Source organism: Eucyclogobius newberryi, unplaced genomic scaffold (assembly GCF_026437365.1).
Source record: "Eucyclogobius newberryi isolate DKJ021-1_F unplaced genomic scaffold, fEucNew1.0.hap1 SCAF_19, whole genome shotgun sequence".
Taxonomy (NCBI): Eukaryota; Metazoa; Chordata; class Actinopteri; order Gobiiformes; family Gobiidae; genus Eucyclogobius; species Eucyclogobius newberryi.
Genome location: NW_027315823.1, coordinates 17,725,828 through 17,747,862, shown reverse-complemented (window position 1 = coordinate 17,747,862; position 22,035 = coordinate 17,725,828). Strand labels below are relative to the sequence as shown.

At 41.2% G+C, this 22,035-nt stretch overlaps 1 protein-coding gene across 2 annotated transcripts in view; it reads left to right on the top strand.

Annotated features, from left to right (window-relative positions):
• Positions 1 to 17,467: 17,467 nt before the first annotated feature.
• The window catches only part of sulf2a (sulfatase 2a), a 31,644-nt gene continuing 27,076 nt past the window's right edge, over positions 17,468 to 22,035 (top strand). For both annotated transcript variants that reach the window (XM_072451972.1, XM_072451971.1), the window contains exon 1: positions 17,468 to 17,605. The gene's annotated coding sequence lies outside the window, so the exon portion shown is untranslated. The remainder of the gene's footprint in view (positions 17,606 to 22,035) is intronic.

Here is a 22,035-nt window from a genome sequence, read left to right as displayed (position 1 = left end):
TACTGTAAGTCTTTGCTAAGGCCATTTCAACCATTCAAACTTTATTTTCTATACAAAATGAATCTATATTTTCTTAAATATACTGTATAACTGCGGTAGCTTTGGCCTTGCACTTCTTTCATTGCTTTCATCACCAGAAACAAGTATTTTCTACCTTTCAAAGGTGAGGTCTTTAAATAGATGTTTTAATTAGAAAAAATAACACTTAAAATGTTATCTTTCTATGGTCATTTATTACTAAACCTTCAACTTTTAAATGTTTATGCTTCCTGGAAATGTTGGTTCCTTCAGCACTGATTTGGACAACTTATACATCTCAACTGCTCTTTCGGTTACAACCAAAAACTAATATTACTATAAAACACTGCCCCAACTTACATTATTGAAATCACTTTTCACATCCAAACAATTCCAGTTGAATGACCTTTGAATGATAAAATGTTTGCTGTAAACCCAGTCCACTCCTTGTCTCACATGGGAACCAGGGAGGTTCCTCCAGATGTGAGGCGGCCCAGTGGGCTGTGGGCGCCCGTCTGTCGCTGGCCGGCCTGTCGAGGGGGTCCGGGTGGAGGGGTTTGTGGCCGTGGAGTAGCCTGAGGCCTGGCAGGGCTGATTTACAGGCGCTGTGGGGACATGTGTGGAAGATACTCCCAGAGCAGCCTGGTGGGGGCCTATGGCCACAGCACTGCTGCCTGCACATCTGGAGTCTAGACTGAGTGGCTCTGCTCGGAGCCTCACTCCTCCCTCACAGCCTCCACATCCACAGCTATGGTTCGGCCTCAGCTGCAGCTCCCTCCCTCTCTATCATCTACTGTTTGTGTAGCTGCCGGGCTCCACTGAAACCTAAGATACACACCTCACTTCTCCCTTTACTGCCATGTACTTTTCCCATCTCTCTGTGACCCATAAACACAACTGACTGACACAATAGTTTTTCCCAAATATAGATAGAACTTCATATATTTAGAGAAATGCTCCTCTCTTGTGAAAATAAAAAGCAGTCAGTCATTTTAGTGCTGTATATTGAATTCTGATGACGAAAATCTGGCCAAAGTACAGTTGATCGATGTTACATAGCCAAGCCAAGTAAAGGTCACAAATCACAGTGGATTATGATATTGCATGGAGACAGTAAAAGCAGTGAGCTACATAAATGTGACACTATATTATTTGTCTCTTCTTTCAAAGTTATTATTACTTAAGAATAAAGTTGAAGAAAAACACATGCCGTAGGCACATGTGGAAGACATGATTGTTATTCCTCCCCTCCTGAAATCCGCAGCTCTAAGTGTTCACAGGGGGACCCTCCACTGATCTTTCATGGAATCGTGGATCAAGCTGCTGAGCCATGGCGCGGTCAGGTAAACATATTGGTTCTGACATAAACAGCAGTAGAAAAGACAGCAGGCTCACTCATCTTGCACATTGGGCTTCTGTTGGGCCACTGTCAAGACAAATGTTGCCTGTTCTGTTGAAATAGTTGAATAGACAATTGAAGCTAGTATGTTCTTCCTCCCCTGGCTGTTCCAGTCCAGTGTGCATCCCGTAAGAGACTTTCCCGGGGGTCTGTTACCTTTGTGTGGGAGCCTGATACATGTAAACAGAGACATGTGCGTTATCTCTCATTACAGTGAAATGATTGATGAAGCTGTCTGCAACGGGAAGGTCCTGGGAGCAAACTTGTTTCTGGGAATTGTTGGGGATATAAAATATCTTTACAATGGCCAAACTGCTGCAGTGGGTCTGCATATGTGCTCATGCATAACCACTGTGTCACAATGCAGCTCAACATCCATGATCTTGAGCTATGTTTGGCGCCTTTACAGTCTGTTTATTTTTGAATTATGTTTTCAATAACAGCATTGTGGTTTCCACTATATTTACTGAAACATAGGACAATGGCGGTGTTGATCCTGACATTAACTATTGCTGGAGCCTCACTCACTCACTCACTCACTCACTCATCTTCCATACTCTACATTTTGAGTTCCTACTCCAAATAATAAAGTTTTACTGCCTTGTTCACCCTATTGCATAAACAATATACTGTTCACTGTGAGCTGTGTGTGGTGTTAAACAGGTCATAAAAATGAGCTACTTGATACTCTCCAACAAGAAGTGGACCTGCCCGCCTGGCTGTCGCCTGCCTCGCCCTGCTCTCAAATGGAACAAATTATCCAAGTGCCTTTAGAACAAGGTATTATTTAAGTTTGGTGAAAGAGGAGGAAAAGTACGGGAGAGAAAAGCGACACATCTGGGATACACACAGTCTTTTTGGTTTGGCAGAATGTGTGTCTTATTTTAATCACAATCAGCAGCAGCAAGACAGACAGCACAATAGTGCCCACTCACCCTGTTGTGATTATACTTCATGAAACTATTATACTTACATTGGAATTATACAGCTCATTTGGACATGCAAAGATTTATGTTGCATTATTCACAACAAACATTGTGGTACAAAGTATTTGCCAGCATCAGGGCCTGTAGACACTCTTGGTTTCTCAAACTTTGAATAACTTTAAAATGTGATCTACATCAATCAAACAATATGATAACGAAAAGCAAAAAATTAACAATAATAAAATTCTAAATAACTGAAGTAGATTTGTGTTTTCCTCTTAATTGTAGAAAACTGTTAATCCAAGATACATTTTATTCAGTTCTAGATGATGGTGATATTATACTATGCTTTCTACAGCAACAGTGTTAAAACCTCTGAACTGAGTTTATCCTTCAGCTCTGATGTTCATTACAGGAGAAGGATACAGAACTCACCACTGTGAATTATATTCTAAAGTATGAGGTAATCACTGCCTTTTGTTTGTTTATAAGGCTCTAGTTTGCATTTTGCCTGATCATTTATCAGGTTTATTGCACATCAGGTCAAGTTGTTTGAGGTCTCAGGACATGTTTAGCTTACAATCCCATCATATCAACACAGAGACAGGAAAAAAGGCCTTCAACAACTTAGAAACAAGTTGGTGTAATTCCTCATTTGGCCAGGAGTGTTCCATTGTAGAAAAAATCATTTGTATCATCTGGACTCTGGACTTTTAGAAAAACAAAACATTTCGACTCTCATCCAAGAGTCATTCTCAATCTGCAAATCCAGTCTGAGAACTCTGAGAACTGAGAAGTTTTGCTTTTCTAAAAACTTAAAATAATGTTTCTACCATATATATAGTCTTATAACGCTGCCATGACTTGGGCAGTTTTATACGTGAGTTCTATTGTTTCTTATTGTGATCAAACAGGATAGTTTTGTCTCACTGGTGGTCATAGAAACCCATAAGAACACAAAAGACTCATGTCCTTAAAGCACATTTCAGTTCAATATATTGTGATTCTTTAATTATCACTATTATTATACCATCATTGATTTATATGAATATCCTTTGTCTTATACTATAGATAGCAAAAGAAACCAATTTAAATAAAATTAAATATTTCAATTTTTTGTACAAAAATGCTTCACACAAATGTTTATAATTTTGGGAATGTAGATTAAATGTATATCAGATATTGATTGATTGATTGATTGATTGATTGATATAAATATTTAATCACAATTTACTGTGAAAGCCATAAATCATGGCATTTCTTAATTTGCAGTAGCTTTCTAAACTTTAACATAGACTTTGATGAAATGTTTTCAAACAAAGTCACAATTCAAATAATTAAGGATTAATCTATGTCCAGGTGGAGCACATAAAGTAAAAGTAATCTGATCTGACTTGAAGATAATAACTGATATTTAAGTTTGAGACAGCAGAGACACCATTTTAACAGTGATCATCACACAGTGTTACTGTGGAGCACAAACTGCTAAAACCAAATGTCTTTTGGCTGAAAAACATATTTCATATTGACAGGATCGAGCCAAAGACATCTGCAGATGCAACAGGGCCTGGGGTGGGTAGAAGGAGACACACATTTCATTTGGTCAAAAATGCAGCTATGAGTAGTAAGTAAAACAAAAACACACAAATATATAAAATATACCCAGGCAACATAAGGTGTGGAGAGCAGTGTAAAGATGAAAATGGCAGCACTGACTTGACATAAGCTCATCTTGACAAATGGGTGAATTGTTGTACAGTTGACGTGTGCGTGTGGTAATGTAGTTGTGGTTGATGTGAGGCCTGTTGGACCCCCTAACCCCCCTAACCCTAACCCCACCCCCCAATGTGACAAAACGTGACAAAACGTGACCAGCTCGACGGCTCTCTGTGATATAATGTACGGGTTTGAGTAATAGGCTTTTAAAAATAATGTTTACGCAATTAGAATCGAATTAGAATGAGCCCAGGGCAAGCAATTAAAGATGGCACCCACGAAACAGCCACAAAAATGTGCGTTGCATTGCTGTGCAGACTACACAATTTAGCTACACCGCACTGTCATCTGACGTCTTGTGGTTGCACTGCAAGACTGAACAGTGACAAGGATCATATTCCTGCACCATCTTTTGTCAGACTGGTTCAGTTTTATGGCAAAACCATTGTGTCAGTGCTCCCTGATGAAACGCATAGCAAAAAAGGAAAATGATAATGCTCTCGCTCAATAAGCATCAAAGAGTCGAGTCAGAAGAGAAGAAATTCAACAGAGCAATCAGCATCAGCGGTTGTTTGTGACCAAAGGAAATTGATGTGTGAGGAAAAGCATTGAGCAGCATTAACACACTATTTATCTCGTTGAAATGGAGGAAAGGCAACAATTATATGCAGATAATCCACAGCCAAGCAACAAAAAAGGTTCAAACAGACATATAGCCATCCTGAAACCACAATCAAACTGACATTATGTGAATGTTACTGAGTTTTACAGACTGTCCTGACATTAAATTCAACTTCACTCTGTTCAAATGTAAAGAATTTGAAAGTGCATGCATCCTCAGATATAAAAACATACCGGGAGTTAGTAACACATCTGCTCTGTTATATTGTTATCGAGCTAAAATGACCGCCAAGGTTCAACGTCCGAAAGAGACATAAAGATACAAACGAGAGCAGTCAATTTGAGGTTATTGCACAATAGCTTTAATCTAGGCGTTGGTGAGTGAGTTCATCTGTTTTATAGGGCAGCACTGTCAACAGAGGCCAGCCCAGTGTCCCACAGGGAGAGTCTCAGTCCAGAGTACACCCGGACCGCTATTATCTGAGCGTGTAGAAAGTTAAGCAAACAGACCATTGGAGCGAGCAGATTAGACAATGATGATAAAGTCAGTTCTGAATCAGACAGAAAGAGGCGTTATTATGTTACTGAAGATGTTATGGTGGTTTGCCAATATATATCAGTCTGACACGGGCATTTCTTCAATTTATTTACTTATGAGAGTCGACTATAACGCTGTAAAGATGTGCAAGAGTTAGATTACTAAGAGCAATTTGGGACACAGGATCTATCTGGGCTAAATGTTTTTTTGTTTATCCAATCTTTTAATTATGCTGATGATAATATAAAACCAACTCACTTACAAATCCAATGGCAGCACTATTACAGCACTATTACAGCACTATTACAGCACTATTACAATCTAAAGCTGTGATAATGAGTGACAGCAGCTCCTCTACATTAGCACATGCTACATACATCCTCCATGAGTGGTTGTTCTTGGATTGGACATAGAGAAACTCAAAGTTCTCCGTCAGCAGGTCCTGTCAGGTGGAAGCAGAGCAGAAACGCACTAACAACATCTGACATGTGACACAGACTGTTGTTAGTGCAGTTGTCATCCACCGCTCTGGAACGGATCAAATTGAAGAGCCTTGTTCCTGAAGATGTTTGCCGTTGTGCATGTGTTTGGTGCATGTGCAGATCCTGTGCCAAACTGAACTGTCAGCCGTGTCAAGGACTTTATTGCGCACCGGCTCCTGTTGTAAACTGCTCAAGTGAGTTAACCTGGATTGCAACAAACAGCATTAAGAGGGTTTTTACAGCTGTGTTATGACATCTTAGTGCTTCACTGTCTGCAGGTGGCCCTTAACCTTGCATTCAACTCCTGCTATGGCAACTGAATCTGTCATTCTCCCCTCCCTCGGCACATAAAGCATGAGTCACCTTAAACGGCTATTCCAATTCAGAACATGGACATAATATCCATTGCAGTGTGTCATCAGTTCTTTGCCTATTGTTGTTGATCTCCTTTTGTCCAGCATATACCGAGTGCACCATAATTCTTGTAATAATGTCTCAGCTGGCAATCGCAGCAGCAGTTCACAGTATTTAAACAGATTATGTGGCTTTTCCTTCTTGGATGTAGGTTGATTTAATTGCCATGCGCTCATCACCTCCTGGGACAATACAGAGAGTCATTTGGAAGCTTACATTGTTCGACTAACTAAAAATAGAAATAGGCATCCTGGCAGTACTTTCACTTCACAATAAAGAGTATATCTAAACTTCGAGAGTGGCTTTCGGAGAGAGGTGATTCACGGGGTATAAGTGAACTCTTTCTGTCACTCTCCCATGGCTCTTGGATGGGTTTATGTAATCTTAGTACATTGCCCTGGGCCGTTGCACCTCCCTCTCTTGGGCCCCGGGGGCAATAGATGTCAGATGCTGTTGTCATGTCTCATTTACACCTATTGCCTTACAGCTGGAATGGATAAAAGCTGTTTGTTATACTAATGTTTCTCTGCTGAGTTTCACTGGGGGTTATCAAACGTTCAATTACTTGGCCTGTGTGTGCAATCTGAACACTGTAATAGTAATAACAAACCACTTTCCTCTCAAACATCAGCCTTTGCTTGTTTTTAATGTGTTGAAAAGAAGCATCACACTCATTGCTTTAATACCAGGCAAAGCTCACGGTGGCATTGTTTATGTATGTTATGTATAGATCATTTTTTACATTTGAATGTCAATGCAAGTTGAAACAATGGACAATTATTCAGTCACTACTTGTCATTGGAATGATAGGATTTAGAAGATGGAGATATAAATGAGCCTTCATCCACAAAAGCTCTAAATTATTCAGTGAAAAGCAAGTCCTTTTGAAGGATTAGAGCACTTTATTGGTGTTCAAAATAATCTTTCAGTCAAACACTGCAGAATCACCCCGACGTCTTGTGTCTGCTGCGGCTCAGACACGAGCCTGTGGAGCCCTTTCCCAGCAGCGCGGGTCTTTTACGAGTTAGTGGCGCCATCTTGTGTCAGAAACGTGTCATCGATCTTTGACGGCACTTCATTTCCCATGTTTTTCAAGAGAAAGTTAGCAGTTTTTTTTTTGATGAGATAGCTTCAAAAACGTAAGTCTGTTCACATGTTGTTGCTGTTCTTGTTGTTTGATTGAGTGTGTGTAGCTTGTTCTTTTTTTGGCATGGGAAATGTAGTTGCAGAAGGCGAGAAGGCTGCACACCACGTGTTTGTGCGTCAAGTAGGATTGTAATGATTTGTTGTCCTTATAGGTTTGCGTAGCTTTAATCCAACATGTGATATAATTCTGTTGAACTCTGGATGTGCAGTAAACAATTGTATGTGGTTAGTATTTATTCTGAATGCATTATTAGAGCCAGGAGCCAGAAGTTCTTGTCCATCTTTGTAAAGGCACACTGCCACCTGTTGGCCGAGCAAAGTCATGTCACCCTTCTCCAAAAGCTCTGTAATTGGGATTTTAACAAACTGTGAGCAGTGTTTGCCAATGAAATGCAGTCAGCTTTATAAATTATAGATGGAAATGGTAAAACTAATCTCTGTAGAAAAGGGCTGTGACATTTGAAAGCTCCAGTCGGCCTCAAGACGAGAGCCAAAGAGACAGACAGATCTGCAGACAACCAAGTGAATCTGTCATAAAGCAATCCCACTGTTTCTCTCAGGCCTCTTGCACTACACATGCTTCTCGCAGATATGACTTGCCCAATAGTTTAGTAGTGCGTTGGGGGCATCTGTGTAAGTGGACATAAAGTTGTAAGGACATTCAGCCAGTTGCAAATGGCCTTTTATCCTTTTTATAGGGCTCCTGAGACAAGTGTTATTTCCTCCAGAAGAGCAAACCAGAGGTGTAAAAGCAGAACGTGGAAGCCATAGAGCCCCTGAGGTAAAGTATTGATATGTTTATTGTGCGTGGTAGTTACAGATGTGGCTCTTAAAGTTGCGATCATAAAGCACCATATATCACAGCCGCTTTAAACACCGAGGTTGTTAAAATGGGAATTTTGCTGGAACTCATCCCAGACTAATTTTAGACCAGGTCATAAATATTTAAATGAGATGTTGACAGACTGTCGTGAAAATGCAAAATGTGTAGTTTTCCGTGTCAGTGCTTTATATCCAAACACAACATTAGTTACATGATAATCCCTTGGCAGATTTACAACCAGTAACATTAAGGTGGCACAAAAGGTAATCAGACTATACAAAATGTTCTGCTCCCAGCCTGTTTTTCCACCACCAACGTTACAAATTCACTTGCATCTCTGGAGTAGAGTTGGCTCATGAGCTGCATTGAAGACAAGGTGCACTGATGGCTCCTGCTCTCCATCCATCTGTGCTCCTTACTCACTGACTTTGTCTCTCCTCTGTCTGTGTTCCAGCCATATTGTGGTTTGAAGAGTTTCTGCTTCTAATGAACCAATTGTTCTCGTGTGTTGTTTCCCCCGGGGTGTGCTGCGTAGCTAACAACATTCTGCTCACAAACACTTTAAAACACCGCACTGGGCCTAACCAGACAATAATACTGTACCTGGGAGCAAGTACAAAATGAGAAATGTGTAAATGGCAGCCACACACCAAGGTCGTTATTGGCATTATTTCCCTGTCAACTGTGCCTTGCTTATTCAAATGTAATCAGCATCTCCCTACAGAGTACAAGTACATGTACACCGGTTCACCCTGCAGAGTACATGTACACCGGTTTACCCTGCAGAGTACAAGTACATGTACACCGGTTCACAGTACATGTACACCGGTTCACCCTGCAGAGTACATGTACATGTACACCGGTTCACAGTACATGTACACCGGTTCACCCTGCAGAGTACATGTACATGTACACCGGTTCACAGTACATGTACACCGGTTCACCCTGCAGAGTACATGTACACCGGTTCACCCTGCAGAGTACAAGTACATGTACACCGGGTTCACATGCATCATACAGTTAAAATACACAGCCGCAATATGAGTAGAAGATTATAGATCCGTTTTTTTTTGCGGGCTAAAGATAATTGCGTGTGCCTGAGAATATGGAGGTGTGAGGCACTTTGTATGCATAAGTGTGCCCATGTCCGTGCACAAGGGCTATTGATACAGCTGGCATTCACTGGCTTGATTAATTGCCATGGCATTTGGCTGTTCCCGGTAAATGCCACATCCCATGCTGCGTGCATGGTTAATGGACGTCTGCCCATAGCAGCCCAGCATCACCCCGTCCTCCCTCGGTCCTCCCCTCTTCTAATCTCCATCCTCCTCATAACACTGACTGTGCTTCGTCAGCAGGAAAACGTAGACATGCGGCCAGAGGAGTGACGTTCAGCTCAGGTGTCCGAGCGACTGACACGTCCTTAACGCTCTCCTCCTGACGTACCAAAGCAAGACATTTTTTCCTGACAGCAGCAGAGCAGAGGTAACTTCAGGTTAGGACCTTTCTGCTCTCTTTCATGTGTGTCTGTGAGGTTGAGTACCGCCTCGAGAGAGCGTTTCCCCCAAGACCCAATTTTGCTTGTCTTTATAGCTGCGAAAAGAAGGAAAGAGATTCAGAGATTTTGCTTTCATCCTCAAGTGAATTAGTTTGCCCTATCTTAATGAGGTTTGGCCTGTCAGTGTGAACAGTTCCGAGCCTGCATTTTAAACAGACTGAAATTGGAAAAGTGTATTAGTGCCTTGAAAAAGAAAAGGAAAAAAAAAATGTCCATAGCTTTAATTCCAGTAGTGTCATGTAATTACCCTCAATACTCTCCTTTTTCGTTTCATTTACTTTAAAGTGGGAAAAGCAGACAGAAATCGTCATGTTTTGTTCATTCTTGAAATCTAATTAACTGCACACAAACACGTCACTCGTTTGGCTGGTGCATACATGCTAATGGAGCTGGAGACTGCACAGTGTGATTTGACAGAGCCTCATTTTGTGTGGAGTAATGCCAAGATTACCCAACTGTATCTAAGCGGAGGCAAACAGGAAGCGATGAGCCTGGTAATTTATTGTGTTGGTATTTCTGCAGTTTGAGTTCAGACAGTTCATTAAGGGCCAAGGTGTCACCCGTTTGGACAGACACACGGCCCCTGCACGGTCAGCATCGGCTCTTTTCTGCTTTTCGCTACTCTGGACTCAATTCTGACATTTTTAATATGAGGGGCCAAATATGATTACACAATTCATCATTTTGGCTGTCCCAGGGAAGGAGGAGATCATATTTCATCCTCCCACTTGCCTTTAGTCTGCTTACAGGGCTGTTTTAGAGGAGCTGAGGAGCCACCGGTCGAAGGAGAGCGAGCGTGGCTGGCAGTGTTGTGACAGTCTGTTATGCAGGTGTCATTCTCTTGTTCCTGGCTTTGTGTACGCTTGGCACAGAGTGGACCGTATGGTGGGCTGAAACTTAATTAAGTTTTGCATTTGTTATAATCAAATACACAGTAAGGATGGGTCGCTGGCTGCTTGTGCATTCCATCTCACTGGTATTAATATTTATGATGCTCATCCGTCTTGGATATTTTCCACATTGTCAAACTGGTCCAGTTTGTTTCTTAACTCTTGGTTTGTTGAGTGGGCTTATCTGACTTATCTGTAGGGCTGCACTAACTGTTATTTTGCTTATTGTACAATGATCAATTTGTTTTTTGATGAATGAATATGATATATTTTTTACTTAATTTGACCCGGATAAAGGGAAAGTGAAGGACATCTTTATTGAGTACAGTGTCTTATTTGTGTCATTCCTCCTCTGTTTTATCATAATACACCTTCTCTCAGCACATCCGATGATTTCAAATCTGTGAATAGTGTAATTAACAATCAATCAATTTAGTAATTGATTAATTGTTAATTACACTATTGGCAATTGTTTCAATAATCGATTATTTGCAATTGTTTCATGCCTACTTATCTGTCATTCTTTTATTTTGACTGATCCTGCTGCATTGAACAAACGATTTGGAGACACATAATATCAACAACGAACAAAACCGTGTTTTTAATACATACAGTATAATTATTCTTATCATTTTGGTTAATGTCATGGTGATAGAGTTAGGATTTTTATGAAGAAATAGTTTTAGCTCAGTACAATTTGAATTTAGCTGTGTACAATTTGAATCAGGACTGGACAGATAAAATAGTGATATAGACACTGTCTGAGTTTGATGGCCTTACATTTATCTGGAAAAAACTCAAGCTGCCTGACCCTTTGTTTTCAGTAAGTTTTTGCACCATTTCACACAAATCAAAAGTAAGTTCACTCACAGCACGGAGAAGCACAGAGTGCCCCCTGCAGAAGTGACCTTTGACTGTGATGTCAGTTTCTACATCCGACTCTTCAGGGGCTCTGCCCACACCCGACAGTCGCTGAGTTCCTGTCAGCTATTCTTTGTTTGCACATCCAAACTGCTTTACTGAAAGAAGCAAGGTCCAACTCTAGTACAAACAAGGCATTAATTATTAAGACTTGAACATGACAGCACTCTAATCTACATCAGCTCCGCTCTCTTCACAGAATACCGGAATCAAAAAGCTGCACTTGGTACTTGAAACTTTACTGGACTGAGGTACATCTCTGGCCGGCTGGCCCATGCACGAGAACAAAAATGAGCTGAACAGTCTTGCTAATTGTATTGTATGGTAATATTCAAAGTATCCCTCTGTGTAGCTTTGTTAATAAAGTGATTATGAATGCACTTGGCTCAACTCTGGGGTGCCTTGTTAGACAAACCCACAAGCGCTTCTTGTATGTGTGGTAGTGTTGTACAGTAGGAATGCAAATAGCGTCAAAGGGGATGAGTTAATTAGCAGGAGATGTAATGCAGCCCATAGCAGCTTGATGGACCACACTAGGGACTGCTCTTTGATCTGTGGATCCCAAGATAGACACTCGCTTTTGGACCCTTGCCTTCTACACCTAAAATTATTAAAGCTTACAAAGTAATTTGAAGCATCTAATTTATATGGTCAAACCTTTGGAATATTGAAAATGTGCATATGTTATGACTGTTATTAAATATGAATCACATGGGACTGGTAAGACAGGAAAATATGAAGGTAAACTAAGTATAAAGATCAGTTTCTTGCTTGTCTTAAAACCTGCAGATATGATATGTTTCTCCAGTGCTGATGCGGTTGTAGGATTTCTCCCTGTCAGACCTAAGTGCTCCTCCCCCTGCTGGCTGATGATCAAACAACATGAGCTCTTCAGTGAGACTGGCAGGGCGTCCCACTTCTAATTACTGCAAACTAATACACCATGTTCTAACACTGTTCTGGCAGTATATGGTGTCTTTGCTACCAACAAAGCAAGATGTATTGAACATGTGCTATAAATATTTTCTCACTATTATTAATATGTGTAACCACCATTAGTGCCAAGGCAGAAATTCTCGTTGTGCAGTTTTGGTTTTTACTGCCCAAGACTGATTATTTGAGACTTCGCTTACATCTACCTTATCTGCAACCAGAAAAACTAGTCTATTTAAAGTAAGGTGGATGATTATTAAATTTTGTAAAGACAAATCAATTAAAATCTGTTTTACTGAGCAATTAAGATCCATCCCACCACTCTGGTGTGGCATGTCAAGATGCTGATGTGACAGCATGAATATTGCACAGGTGTGCCTTAGGCTGGCCACTATAAAAGGCCTCTCTGAAATGTTCAATTTTGCTTTATTGGAAGGGTCTGGGCGGGTCAGAAAACCAGTTTGTATCTGTGTGACCGTCAAAACGGCAGCTGAAGTTGCTGAATATCGCCAGGAACTGGGACGTGTATATGTATATATGTATATGCCTGTCCAGAGCATCCCGAACCTGCTCAATGGGCGACATGTCTCCTGTGTCTTTTGGCCACTGTTTTGTTTTCAGCTTCCACAAAATGTGTACACATCCTTGCAACATGGGGCCGTGCACTATTGTGCTGCAACATATTGTGGAGGAATGGCACAAGAAGGGATATTATGTATACATAAATAGTTTCATATCTTTGTGTTCCACTTATGAAAAATGGGAGCATAAATAAAAGTGTTCGTTTATATCTTTGTTCAGTGTATATTGCATCCTAACTGGCACAAAGTAATATGACTTATGTACAAAAATCTCGCCATCTTTTTTTTCATCTCTCTAGAGGATAATTAAAAGGGATCGCAGTGTGAGATAGCAATGACATTTCACACTAAATTCATTTCAGAGGAAACCAAATTAAGTTTTTCTCTTTGTCTCTATAAATCACCACACACCACAAAAGTGTGCCACTCATAAATGAATGCGCAATTAGGGCATCTCTGTGTATAACATTTTTATTTTGTTCAAGTATAGGCTTCAAGTGTTTAGCTTTGCCAAAAGACAGAAACGCTGTAATGAAAACACACTTTAAAATGCTCAGTCATTAGAATCTTTATGTTTCCGGAACAGGAAACTGGAGGCAAAATGAATTCGACCATAACAAATTTTAAACATTATTGGTTTCAAATGTCATCAATCAACAAATAACGCAGGGTCAGCATTTCTGTAAGTATTTTGCCTTCATCAAAAATGCTAAGCGCGGAACGGTAGCGCAGCAGTTAGTACTCTCACTTCACAGCAACACGGTCCTAGGATTGATTCCCCTGAGGCTCTGATTTTCTCTACCACTAAAACATGAACAATGTTCTATCCTATTTGGTCCGATGCAGCTCTCCTGTTAAGGTTAATGTATATTTTGCCTTGTTAATAAATAATTAAATAAATAAATACACTAACTAGCTAATGAAATAGGATTGATAAAAAATATAAAAAATAATATAATTAAATAAACAAATAATACAAACAAAATACAATTGTAAATGTCTTAAAACTGAGCTCTGATATCTATTACGTCTCCAAATGTAAATGACCAAACCTTGTTTGGTAATTTAAATGTTACATATTAAATTTGTTAAGGCTAATCAAAAAAATTTGGTTGAAACAGCATTGTTTCACTTCACTTTTACCTCAAATTTTCTTTATTTCAGAATTCAGATTGCACTTGTTTACACACTGTCTGGACTGTCATGAACTGGTAGAAAATACCAGAACGCATTAGTACTTAAGAATTATGTTATCTCAAATGACATTGAACCATAACATCCTGCAAAAGGGAAAGACGGATACTTCAGTGTTGCTGTGTGAATCTGAAAAGGTTAGACGGCCCAACACTGTTCCATTGACAGGGGCCCCTCTTCAACAGGGGAAAAGTTTTTTGCGGTGATGGATTTTATCCTAAGCCTGTCAATCTTTTGTCCTCATGTCCTCACTTTGCCAGCGCTTTGTCCTTCCTTTTCCTCCTCCTTTCTTTCTTTCCTCTTCACTTTCTCTGTTTCTTCTTATAATGTTGCCTTGGTGATGTTGAGCTGTCTAATGCCCACTCACATTCAGCTGGGAATCTTAGAAGGCCGAGGGCAGAGAGCAGGCTGAGGAGAAGTCAGCCTTGAACTGACTCGCCCAAACCTGCAGAATAATAGGGAGAATGCAGTGTGAGATAGAGCTGGAGAGCAGGGAAAGACACTGAGGGGGTCCAGCTCATTTGCACTGAGCCTTCCCCTCCTCATGCAGCCAGCTGACAGGGGATATTTTTATCAGCCTGGCACACACAGCGCTGGAAAGGAACAAATTCATTTGTAACTGCACACTTCCAGCCAAGGACAAGATCTCAGCTGGATAGAACATTACTGTCTTTGTGCTTGATCAGAAAATAAATCACTCTTCTTTATTTATGTGCCTGTCTGGGCCCCCTGATGCAAAGGTGCTGCTCACGGCCCTGCCCATTTTGTGTCCAATGAAGCAGAAAAAAGAAAACAAGGTTCCCCAAGGTCTGGGCTTCTGCAACTTGGCTGTTTGTCTCTGCAGACTTCTAGTCATTTGTTTGCATCTTGGCATGGCTCTTTGTCCTTGTATTCCACATATTTAGTTGCACCATTGTGGTAATAGTTCCCCCTGTTGGGCCCTAGGTCAGGAAACCTTTGATGGAGGCTACTCGTGTTGATCTGTGTGCTGTGGCCAATTAGACGTCTCGGCGATGACACAGCTTTAAGGACGAGAGAGACGGAGCATGAATAAAGCATGTGGTAAAGTGGTGTCACTGGGCTGCTGTGTTGGCATGTCGGCAGCACACAGGAAAACAGGGCCATCTCTGGGGTATTGTCTGTAATCCAGAGCGTTACAGCAGCTAGATGGCTTCTTTATGTAAGTAGTCCCTCAGTCTCACAGATCATCTGATATGCACACTGTAGAAGAAAGTACTAGCTGCATACTTTGTCTAAAGATGATTATGAAGAGCACAAAACAGGCTAATACATCTTTACAAAAGACTTGTGGTTCCACAAATTGACAATGTTTCTTTTCCACCAGGATTCGAGTAAATGCACCTGACATTAAAGCTGGACAATAATATACTTTACTGTCAATTCTCATACACAATCTCTATATTATGGTTTGTTTTCATCAGCAAGAAACAGGCATGTCCAGAAGAAATGTGCTTTATTTTTTTAAAACACCATGGTTTTATCTTTGTGCAATGACACAAATACCATATAAGGCTCACAGAAAGATGATCTATTACAGGCGCTGTAATTGAAATCCCGGTGAGGGGGCAAACAATTAATCTTTTTTCCTACAGCTTTTATAATTCCATGAAGAAATGGCATGAAATGCAGATGAAAGATAAGAGCATTATTGATTAGATGGGGTGGGAGGAGAGCCAAAGAGGTGCAGAGGTTCTCCATCACTAATCTCTCAGCCTATGACTAAATAACCTGCAGAGAGGAATAAACAGGCACATCCATCTCAGGACAGCAGCCAAGGACAATGATGGATGACCCCGCCCCTCACCGCCCTGTTCCGAACCTCTCCCTCTTGCTCAGGAATGGGAAGTGACACCAGCGCTCTGGAGGAATACCTGGGATGGAGTCAGCAACACATGTCTCCTTTAGCTCTGTCCTGATAGATGCATTTAGGCCAGACTTTGGCTCTGATTCAAACTCCTTCTCCTCGTTGTGCTGTTGACTGGCACATTATGGCATAATGCAGTTATGGAGGTGTGTAAGAACAAGAAGTGCACCTGCATTATAGGCCACGTGTAAATTCAGACAATTACACTGTGTTTCAATAGTGTAATGTAAAAAAAGTAATGTAATTGTGTTTGCAGATGTTACTGGGGAATTTTATACTATGAAAGGACAGAAGATGACCAGTAACTGTGGTAAGTTACACTCTTGCATAAACATCATTGCATAAGTAGTATGTGATTTTTTATTCAACCAGCATTGAATTTATATATTCTTACTAAAACACCAACAGTTATCAATGTATTATAAATGTCCAGAGGATAAAAAAGTACACATAAATCGAAACATAACTAAATGTGTTACTTGTTCACATCTTTGAAGGGGATATACTATATTCTTATGCCACCAGATGCTCCTAAAAGTAAACCTAAATCTATTTCATCCTTTTTATCTTAATCTACAGTGAATCCAATTCCATTCCTGTTTGCCACCCTCTTGTGGTTCAGTATTGTTATTTGAAAAAAAACAAAAAACCTAAGATATAAAGAATGAAATGGTTTCTCTGATTCACAGCCAGTTTGCGTCTGTGCGACTTTAAAGATTCGTCCTCTACATTGGCCCTCTTGTCTCTTTGAATTTGAAGGATAATCCGTCTCAGTATATCTTGTTTGTTTTGTCAAAGAGGAAATTGGTTTTGGGGATAGCGGAGTGTGCGTGCGCATGTGGGCGAACTCATTCATATGCCTTTTGTGTAGAAATTGATTTGCGGGAGCGTTTCTTTTCGAATCCAGTTGCCAAATCCCAAGTACTGCCGCACCCAGCGAGAACAAGCGGAGCCCACGCCAGCCCGGCCGAGAGATGCCAGCCTGATAGATCTGCTGAATGTGTCAACCCCTTCCAACCGTCCTCCGCAGCCCCATAGTTTTAAGGTACGTAGATCATTAGTTTTCTCCCTTTGCCTCCCTCTCTGCCTTTAGAAGACTGTGAGTATGTGAAGCCAACAAAGCTCCAACAGATGGTCTGAGCTTCCACACACCCCAAATTCATGAATAAACAAGTGCTGAGAAAGGGTTTAGAAAGTATCCGTTGGACCTCGAACAAAAAGTAAGTACTCTTAAAAACTGCACTTGGAAACGCACAGCGGAATATCAGAGAAAAGGAAAAAAAAATACCTTTTCGAATAAAGGAACGCAACAAAGAATACAAAGAGTGTAAAATTGAATTGTAGATGGAGTGAGCTTTCTCCTCCCCCAGTCCCTCCCTCTTTTATTTATCGCATGTGAAGCCACTCCTCCCTTTCACTTGTCACTGCATCTATAACTGTGAGCTGTCTGCACTAGGAGCGTGGGGGGGCCAGACCAGCTCCTCACTCCGCCTGCACAGGGAGAGCACGCTGCAGAACGGACCAGAACAGAGCAAATGGTACCGGACTGACCCAAAACAGGTGTGTTCACGTCTTTGTGTGTATGCTGGCTCACTCCGGACTGGCTGACACAGGGCAGCATGTGTTCCTCTCTCTGTGCCAGGGCTTGTTTCGGCCACAGGACTTGCTTTCAGAGCGCTGTATCGAGAATGCACAGCGTTGGAGCGGAGCTTTGCCCTAGTTTACACTTGAATGCTCCAAACCGTTCTGTTCGCCTCTGAGATTTATGCATGGAGTCGCTAACAGCCCTGCTCATCAGCATAAGAGATAGGGGAGAGTCGATTCCTTCAGCGGATGCACTGGGCTCTTTTTGTATCTGACTTTAAATAGAAGAGTGGACAGGGGCTGCTGTTTGTCTCTTGGAACTACCTTGTAGTATTTGCTGTCTGTACTTTGATTAAATGTCAGTGTGTTGTGGTTTCTTTGTACTTTCTTTTGTCCTATAAAGAGTGCAGTTTTTATTTGCTGTATGTTAACAACACTGTCCTGCTTCAACTGTTGTTAAATCCAGTTGGTGATTGGTTGTCTTCCCTGTCACACACAGCATTAAACATATGGCACAGGTGTTGTCTAGATTTAGCTTTGATTCTAATCCTTTATCAAAGAAAGGATTTCTTTTGAAGACAGATTTACTCTGATGTAACTCTAACTGCACAGGAATATTGAGCAGTCGCCATTTCAACAGTTGCTGACACCCAACTCCTCCAGAAGTTTTGGGATGAGCTGCTCTGTTGTCTCCAGCGGCCCCAGTGAATGTACTCGCTGTCAGTGTTTTGTCAATATCTTCATGGGTCAAAACACTGTGTCATCATCAAATGGTGGCAGTTAAGAGCAGTGCAGCAGGGGGTTTACTGACCTAAAGACTGAAATATTTATCACTGAGGCAGCTCAACACCAAACACTGTTTGTAGTGATATGGATTGGATGAACGGATGCAGGGATAGAAGGAAGGACGACAGAAGTAGAGGCGCTTTAGAGATCTATTCTTTAAGCATTCATTATTTATCAGTACTCTCTCTGCCACAGAAGCTCTAACCCCACATCAACTGGCCTCTTTTCTCACTGATGTGAAAGTGGACTGAAGGGGAAGCTACCTGTCTGCCCCTCCCTGAACCCAAAGACAGCAGCCTCATGCTTCACCCATGCAAATACAACAGATTGCATTGGGTGTAATTTACCCTGCAATAAAATAAACCTACAGTTCAATTACACTGCAAACCGCAGTTACAGGTAATGAAAGGCCATTTAGATTTTCTGTGGTTCCATTTCTTTTATCTGCTATACCTATTGCCACAGACAAATGAGTGCCACACACCCCATCACACACAGCCAGAGACAAGGATGACCTTGGGACCTGTTGATATTGTTCGCAGCATCGTGTGGAGAATACATTAGAGGCCGCGAGGGGCGGCAGGGAAACGGGCTGTACATGGTCTTTGTGACATTGGTTGGAGAATGTGCAGGAGGGCTGGCAGTGCACAGCATGAATATGTATTGTATGCTAATGTGTTGATGAAAGCAGAGGACATGTTTCCTCATCTCTCTCTCAGGAGGAAGTGCTATCGACAAAGCCATTGTCTACACCGCCACATCCCTGGCCGCGGGGACAGCGGTGACAGGTGGCAGATATCGCTGACAGGAGCCAAGGTGACTCTGCTCCAGGCTCTCTGTGGGCCTCGGGCTGCTACTTTTACCGCCGTCTTGACCTTTTGTGGTCGGGCACAGGGAGGCACGGCCCCACTGTACACTCAATTATCAGTTTATTGCTGCTGTCTGACTGTCTGGGTTTCAGTCCCTACAATGAAATGCCCAGTTGATGTTGTAATAATTCCAGCAGGTAATTTTATACACTTTGATGCATCAGCGTATTTTAGCTGTAGAGCAATATCCTGCATGGAACGAATGAATAATAGGACATTTTAATAACGTCTAAAAACAGCGTTATATCATTTTTTCTGACTTTGAGAAAATAAAAAACTTCATCCATTAAAATATACCTTCAGGATGTCTCTTGTGATAAAAATGCACCCAACGAGAGAACATGTTCTGAAATTTAAAAAGCTCGGCCCTCTCATGAATAATTTACTAAATACACCGTTTGGGAAACAATACTAGTAAATAATTAATCCTTGTCTAACGCCTGGATAGTTGTTATTTTAAATTGCAATTAAAGGATTTTATCAGAAGGACAAAACATGATAATTATGACAGCGCTGAAGTAATTTAAGCTGCTTCTTCTTGACTGTGAGTCCGTGTTAACAGGTCATCAGTGTTTAAATGTGGAGGTGGCCCGAGCGGCTCTCAGACCGCCGCGGGGCCGATATGAGGAGTAGTTCTGCTGTGAGCATGAGTGTGGGTGTTGTATCTGCGTGGACCACATCCAGCCGCGCGCCCGTGTGATTTCTCAGTGCTGGACAGCCTCTGCACTGCTGTGTGAGTGCAATCAGATTTCAATCTCGCCTCTATATGGCCGGGCTGCTGCGGTGAAGGTGCCCCATGGGGAAATGTAATTATACCCTGCTGGCCACAGTCTACGGTTTTCACTGGCCATATCTGTCTGTGGAGAGGCTGCGGCTTAAGCGCCCTTCTCCATCGCACTTACCAAAGAGCCCCGCTATGAAATGCTGTATTAAGTCCATGCAGCAATCTTACCTTTTAATCAGGTTTTGGATCCGGCACAATTGGTGGCCCTTTCACTACAGTTGTGTTACACTTGTGAATTATTTATGACTGAATTAACTGCAGTGGCCAAGAGCAGGGAGCTGGACATTTTAGACTATAGCCAAATTTGGACTGGAGCCATAAATGTGCTCTTTCCTTTAGATATTCTTGTCACTACATAGTCCTCGTTTCAACATTTCTTAACACGTCCCTTACTTTTACGATTAGATTTGCGATGTATGTTTAGAAAAGTAAGATTCTGTTGAGAGGGCACATTGGTAACTTTGAAAGGAAACTGATAAAATAATATGTTGCATGGCTTTTTTGGGCCGATACCAATATCCAATCCAAATTTGGCTTTGCTGCTGTGTCTGATAACCGACATTGGCCGTTACTGATATTTAGATTTTAAAGTCCATAGCAATCTTTTAGCCTAATTGTTCCATTTTCATTCATGTGTTGGTCTGAAGAGATCTGAGGTCAAACTGGGAATTACATCTTGGCGCCAAATATCTACTGATACTGGACCCATTATACCGCCCATCCCTAATAAGAAGGAATTACAGAACAGACGTTTGGAAGTCTAAAGTACAGATTTTCTTTTAAAAGTCAGCACGTACAGTATCATTGGCGATTAAATTCTATCTAAATAATTGCAAGCCTTTTCGAGTCGTTTGCGATATATTGTGCAGCTCTTCTTCTCTCTACATTAATCTTACCTCAGTTCATGCTCGTCCGGTGTCCATTAGGGAGGCAAAACAAACAAACACACCCGCTTGCTTGAATTTAGGCAAACAATCAATGAGAGCACTCAGATAACAGCAAACCGAGTAGGGCATTGATGTTACAGTTAAATGAAAACAGGACGACGCGTTGATGGAGGCGCCCTGACATGACAGGAAACGGCTCAAGTGTATGAATTATGACTTACATTTACAAGATAAGTTATTGGATTTGTTCCAGGTTACATGACTGAACTTTGACTTGAAGCTGACTCGAACGGTTTTAAGCAAAAGTGAATATAATGAAATTGGAGGGTGCCTTGGAGATATAGGTAGTTTTTTTTTACAGCCATTGATTTTTTAAATTTTGGGTTGTATATTTTTTTTTGATGTCTTCAAAGGGCTTATTGGTATGTTGGCTGTTTGTTTAGTCCCAATATGTTGCTGATTTCAATTTAATCTCATTATTAATTGTATTATTGATACATGCGTGAAGTAAAAGAAACAAACTATAATTAAGTATTCACTAGTTTATGCTGAGCTGGTGAATGGTTTTATGTCGAGTGGAGCATTATGTAATCAGTTATCATTGAAATATGGAGTTTTCTGCTGGAATGCCATTCGAGCCTTTAAAATGCTGTCATCAGAGTCTTCAAAATATCAGATTGGGGGCAACAGGAGGCAAAATGATGTAGATATAATAGAAATAGTTGACACTTTCAATGACTGACTGACCCAACAATCATGATTTTGTCTCCATCTAACCCAAAAATGCTGCGTGCTTGTCATGCTTGCTTGTCACAAATCATGTAAAATAAAATTGTAACTGTCTTTGAACGAGCGCTAAATTCTTGCCTCCCGAATTTTGACTGTATTTGTATTTAAAGGGTTTTTCATGCCACTCATTACGGTCACGCTTATTCCCGCCATTATTCATGTCCCATTTACATTTTCCTGATCAGCCACACTCGGACTCAACCTTAATCTTCCAATGTGGTTTTGTTTGTGCCTCTCTCTCGCTCATGTGTTTAAGTTGCTCTCAACTTCTGTCTCCCTTTACCCGCCCCT